A 6,703-nucleotide genomic window follows, 5' to 3' on the forward strand; every position below is an offset into this window, starting at 1 on the left:
ATGAGACCTTATCCAGGACTGAGGGAGACAGGTCAGGGGTGGACAGATAAATTTGGGTGTCATCAGCATACAGATGGTACCGTAAGCCAAAGGAGGATATGAGACTACCGAGAGAGGAGGTGTACAGAGAAAAGAGGACCGGTCCAAGGACTTACCCTTGGGGAACACCAACAGGGAGGAGAGTGGGCGAGGAGGAATTACCATTGAAAGAAACTTGAAAGGATCGGTCAGACAGATAGGAAGCAAACTTCCCTAACTTCCCTAAAATTTTGGAAAAAATCAGGAAAAATCATGGAGATTTTGGGTAGGCATCAGCGGAGGTAATATTCTGGGTACTTTTTCAAAAATGAGTAGCTGGTTGCTGGAATTGTCTTCTAAATCTTTGCCTACAAGAAGTTCCCAGCAATAATTGGATTGAAAAGGAACATTATACAGAATTTGTGATGTGTACATTCTAAATCTAGTTCACCATGAATGTAGCAAGGTAAATAACGTGCCAGTGAAACACCTCCAGATATAAGTTACCCCCCCCCCCCAAACAATATACATTTTGCCATCAACATTCAATGCAGTATTGTTGGTGTTCATTTCAAGACATGTGTCAAATTTGACCCAAACTTTGGTCATTCGGCCCACAGCAAACAAAGGATTCCCATTTTAAACTGGCTGGATCGGCTGAGACATATACTTTACTCTAGGCATCATTGTACGCTATATTTATCAAAGTTTTGCATGCTTTGCCAATGGATTTATTAACCGAACTGTCAATGGGGTAGTTTGGGCAAGCTGCTAGGCATGCAGCACTGCACATTAGTTACGGGGCCACAATAAAAACCTACCTACAGTACAAACTTAAATAGAAACTCATCCAGGGTCACCATCTACTTCCTAGACTGAGATACCAGCTTAGAGATGGAAAAATTAAGCTTTGTCTTATTTACTGCTTGACCAGTCAGTTTTTTACATTTTAACTAAATTTACCTTTTACCAACACATTTGAAACTTTGTAAAAGACAAAATCCTAAACTATACATTTTTTGAAAGCAATGCAATCTTTAAGGTGTTAAATGCAAGTTTTAAGTTGCTAAAATTTTTCACAACTTATATTTCTCTCACTACAGCATGTGTGATGAGACCCATTATGTGCCATTTTTATCATAGATGCCCATATTTTTGTGTATGTGGGGCAGGGTGAAGACTGAAATTTGTTTTGCTTTTTTTATTCATTAAAAGTGTATTTATAATTGTCCTTATTTTTATTTTGCATTTTTTTATATACAGTACATATCATAAACTCACTTTATTGCTAAATTATTGTAATATACCATGGTCTTATTATTCATAATATTATTAATATTAATAGAAACTGTATTTATATAGCATCGACATAGAAGGCAGCGCTTTACATTACATTGAGATTACAGGATAACGTATATGGATCCTGCAAAATATATATATATATATAAAACACAAACTCATTGAATATTATTATTATTATATTATTATTATACAGTATTTATATAGGACCAACATATTGCGCAGCGCTATATGACCTATGACTTCCTGAAGGTTAGTACCCCATGTCACCGGCTCCAGAAAGGGACAACCATGACCTGTCCTTGGCAGTCAAAGAAATAACCATTTGCTACTTTGTCTCCTAATTCTACTTTTCTCTGTAATTCATCTTTCTTAGTGATGTTTTTTTTAACCACAGAATCCTATTTGTACTGACCTGTCTATATTCGCACTCAGTGAAATGGCCCCAGTCCCGAAATATTCATTTATCTGTCACCGAGCTTGGTTTGTAATCGGAATACTTCCTGTAACATACACAAATCTGTTTCCCAACTCCTGATGAATGAACGCAGCCTAAAACACCATGAATGTTATTAATGAATCTTTAATTGGGCCAATAAATAACCCAAACAGCAGTCACATAATGGTAGAGTAATACATGAAATCTTAACGCTCAGCACAGATTTTTTGCAAACACCCAAATTCCCAACCCGTGAGTATTAAGTGTTCTTTTCTCTCTGTGAGACCAGATTACTTGTGTAAACTTTGCTGTGCTAGAAAAAAAGGAAAGTAGAAAAAAGAAGTCTAAAGGAATTGTGTGTCTATTACAAACAGCTTCAGCTAAGCTAATATTTGGAGGGATTCTAGAAAACATTCAGTGTTTGTGTCTTGTTCCGGCATTTTCTGAGAAGAAAATCAGCAAACCCAGCATGCGACTGAGCAGGTCAGATAATGATTTCAGAACTCATATGACCAACAGATATATAGATACTGAGGAGCCGGGGGAGTTTTAAACAAAACAGGCAAATATAAAGTGGGGGCCCCAAAAGCACAAATATTCCTGCATTCTCTGCTATTGGATCTGATTTATTAACTCTCTACAAAATTGTAGAATATAAAATATCATGGGAGAACCTGGGTGATCCAGCAAACCTGAAATGGATCTGGTCCAGGATTGAAAACATTTGCCAACAAATAGGGGATGATTTTAACCTCCTGGGCCATTCATTTTTGTCCAGATTTATATGTCTAAAAGTGGTTTATTGTCTTTCATGAAAATGTATTTTGCAGTATAATATAATAGTATGAGTATAGTAAAGTCTGAAACACAAAAACATGTCAAAATAATAAATTAAATAAATTAAAAAAAATAAATTTAGTAATAAACTTTATGCTCATACTATTATATTATACTGTAAAATAAATTTTCATGAAACACAATGTCCCGCTTTTAGACAAAGAAATCTAGTGTATTGCATTAAATACAGTTATGCAATACAAAATAATTTGAAATTCCCGCTGCGTCCCTAGCGACCACACAGCATACCGACGTCCTCAGGAACCCCCGGGGACAGATCGAGAAAGAGGACATGGCCAGAGGATGCTGATGGGACCAGGTAAGCCTTTATTTTTTATTTTTTTACCTACCCCAAGTGTGGCTCGGTGTTAGCGCTTTCAGCAGGTTTTTTCAACCCCGAGCCACATTCAGGCTTACCACTCGGGAGGTTAAATGGCGGATGATGAAGTAATCAATTCAAGGGCTGTTGGATCACCCAGTTTCTCACATAATAGTCTATCTTCTCCAGTCTTGGAGAGCTTTAAAAAATAAGGCCAATTGTGTCAATTGGGGCATTGGAGAAAGGGGAGGCCCTGAGCATTTGCCCGGCTTGCTTATCTAAAATCATCCCTTCCAAGGACCATGGAGCTAAGAATCGTTATAATGGCCCATGGTAGCCCAAACCTTTCATGGATAAACATAATGATTTCAAAGCGCTGGGTAAAATCATAAGTTGCCCGTGCACTGGGGCTACTCCCTACAAGGGGTAAAAGCCCATTTTTGTCTAGAAATAAAATAAAAAGCAGTTTTATCCCACAGGCTTCCTCCCAACTGCAGAAATGATTCTTCTGAAGCTTCTTCTGTTTGCTTCTAAGAGGATTTATGTCGTTATCATGGGCAATGCAGGTCCAAAGCCCATCTTCCCCTAGGGGGCCATAATGAAGAGAGCACCAGCTGCCTGGTTTAGAGGAGGGGGCACTAGGGGCTCGGAGAGGTCTAAATTTAAGTTACACCTAGAGAAGTAGGAACCTTTGACCCTTACAGCTCAAAAGTTACCCTTGCAGTGGGGCTTCTCCCACAAGGGTAACCTTTGGGGGTCAACTTGAATTTGACTATTTTACTTTTGTTAATTTATGAATTATTTAAAGGAATTTATTTGGTGGAGGTTGTATTTAGCAATTTCATTTAATGTCCTTTGGTTGTTGTTTTCTATCCGCAACCTGTTGGTAATCTCTATACTGGAAATATATGTACATACCCTATGAAAGGCAAAAGCTGACCATTTTAGGGTGATCCAGCAAACCTTAAATGGATCTCCTAAAATCGCTTGCTACTATTTGGCAATTATTTGTAATCCTGGACCAGATCCATTTCAGGATTGCTGGACCACTCAGGTTCACCCATGATAGTCTGCTGTATCTTCTCCAGCCTTGGAGAGCATTAATAAATCAGGCCCTTTGTATCGAGTTGTTCCCGATTATGTGACCACAATGTCAGCAAAATAGATACATAAGTATCCCTGCACCAGAAATCCATCCCATCCTACAGTCCTTTCAGTAGATTTCATTCTGATTGGTTTCAGTAGATTGCGGCGTGTTGCGCGCTAGTATTGCAATCCTTTTATAGGAGCTGATGAGATCTTCTAATATATTATTTTGTTGTTCTGCCAGCCCATGTAAAGCTGAGTACATATTTTGGCACCTATAAATAAACACTCTCTTTGGTCCACTGAAATCGAGGTGCGGCTGCAAGGAATTATAGTATTTGTGTATGTGTTGTACAACAGGTTACATCCAAGGAATGAGCTGCAAAAAATCCGCATTTCACTCTGTTATCGATATTGTAATTATTAAAGTCAAACTCCAGATAAACAGTTTACCATAAAGACATTCCTATACATGTATGTGATTTATTTTGTCTGCTATAGACTTTGTTACTGTGTTCAGCATTATGAATTGGATGTCCCTGCCAGACAACACAGTCGGGTCCTGGACGTCACGTCAAGCTACTCTGCAACTGGATCATCCTTCCTGTTCATCCTTCCACCCAAGTAAGTGTAAACCAGCACATCAATGATGTCATTCTCTGTTTTTCAGGTCATATGATGCAAGGGGTCCTTCCTCCATGTGTTCTGAATGCTGTAGAATGCTGTAGATCAGGAGTGCCCAAAACGTTGATCGCGATCTACTGGTTGCAAAGGCAACATGAGTCGATTACAGAGCCCTGCCTTACCTCTCCCTACTGTTAACCAGCAGCCCTGCTGTAAATCTATAGGGATGCTGGGGATGTCTATCAGTGTGTGAGAAGGCTTGTGTAACAGTGGGGAGTGCAGAGGGAGGCAGAGAGGGCAGGAGGGTAGTCATTGCTGGGCAGCCAAGTCAGTTCAGGCTCGGGGTCAGGGTTCAATTACCGAGATACCTGTGTACAGATTAGCAGTTCTTTTTCTTGTGCAGCACGTTATTCTCCTATGACAGGTGAGACTATAGTCTCGTAGTGCAGTGTCTGTGCAACGCTCTGCCATTCTCTTTAGCTGTGCAGGCTGAGATGTTCTTTCTCGGCATCCCCAGCACACACTCTGAAGCTGTTCACAGCTGAAGGGTATTTTATGAACACATTAGTCCCTGGCTCTATTGTGTGGTGTCATTGGGTGCTGGGACCTCAAACCCTCTCTGCTCACAGTCACCAGTTGCCTGTTGTAGCATTAGGCTGGTCTGACCCAGTGCTGGTGTGTATTTGTTAGTACTACTGTTGCTGATTCTGCCTGTTTCCTGACACTGCGATTGTATGCTGCCTGGACTGACCTTTTGCCTGTGACCTAGACTCTGCTTTTGTCTTTATCCTTGGGTACCTCATCTGGTGGACGAGGTTTACTCTGGCTCTGTATTCTGGACTTTCTTTGGTACTTTATTAACTGTGGGCTCCTGATCCTCTGTCAGCCCTTTCTCAAATGCCATTCCTTGTGCACAGAAATCCTGGGGGCAACTGTGTGCTGGGGCGGCACACCTAGCCTCCCAAGGCTGAGCGGGGGCTTGCCATAGGTGGAGACTGCAGTGTTAGATTGGGGGACCGGGGTCAGACAAGCACTGGTGCTGGACCAGGACCTTACAGAAGCAGAGCAGAATTTTGGATCAGGTGATGTAATGTTTACATTCTAGTTTGAAACTTCACATGATTCCAATTTTGTAAATATTTTGTTTAGTTCAGTGATAACTTGCCTTATTTATAAAATTCCTTGGATTAGTCAGGTTGACAATGATCAATTTTTATTTACAATATTATTCTATTCCAGAACAAAGCCATTTAAATGGTAATAAGTAAAGTTTTGTCAAAATTGATTTAACCACAGAATTACAAATTTTGGTAAACCTGTTCTAAAGTGGTATAGTATTGAATATATGGTATTATATGTTATATATATTTATTTCCTTTTGGGGTCTATTTATTAATCTCTTTACCCACAATTCTTATATCTTTATTTCACAGGATACACACATTTTTCAAATTATATCCAATCAGAAAACCATCTAAATCTTGGATAAAAATGGTGTAAATATGGTAAAAAAGGACAAGGTAGGATCCTACTACAAGTCTTAGTAAAGAATCATTTTGCCTACTCCCTTAGGTATAAAAGGGTAGATAAAATGTTTGGAGCATAAAACAAGGTTTTTTGTTAGACAAAGTACATCAAATAAAGATTTATTTTGAATGTATATCCATGACTAAGGACATTAGGTACAGTATAGGATGTATTACGCATTTATAAGGTTGATTTCCTAATAGATATTTAGTCCACATGCACATATCAAAGAGACAGAAAGCAGTCTCAACACTGACGCGTTTTAAAAATTTTACTTTTTCAGGGGCAGCTGGGACTTACAAAAACTTTAAAACTTTAAAAAACAAATATAACTTTTAGAATTGTATTTTCAACCTATTTTGGTTATGAACAGACATTCCTTTATGCAAACTTTGGCAATATTGTTTAGTAATTTAATGTTTTCTGTTACTACACAGTCAAGTTTTTGTAAGCCTCTTTTTCCCTGAAGAAGCCGATTTGAGAAAGGAGTTGGAATTCAAATTTTCTAAACCTGTTAAAACATAGATATACCACTTAGGTCTGTGTTCATAAAT

This window comes from Pyxicephalus adspersus, chromosome 5 (genome assembly GCF_032062135.1).
Source record: "Pyxicephalus adspersus chromosome 5, UCB_Pads_2.0, whole genome shotgun sequence".
NCBI lineage: Eukaryota > Metazoa > Chordata > Amphibia > Anura > Pyxicephalidae > Pyxicephalus > Pyxicephalus adspersus.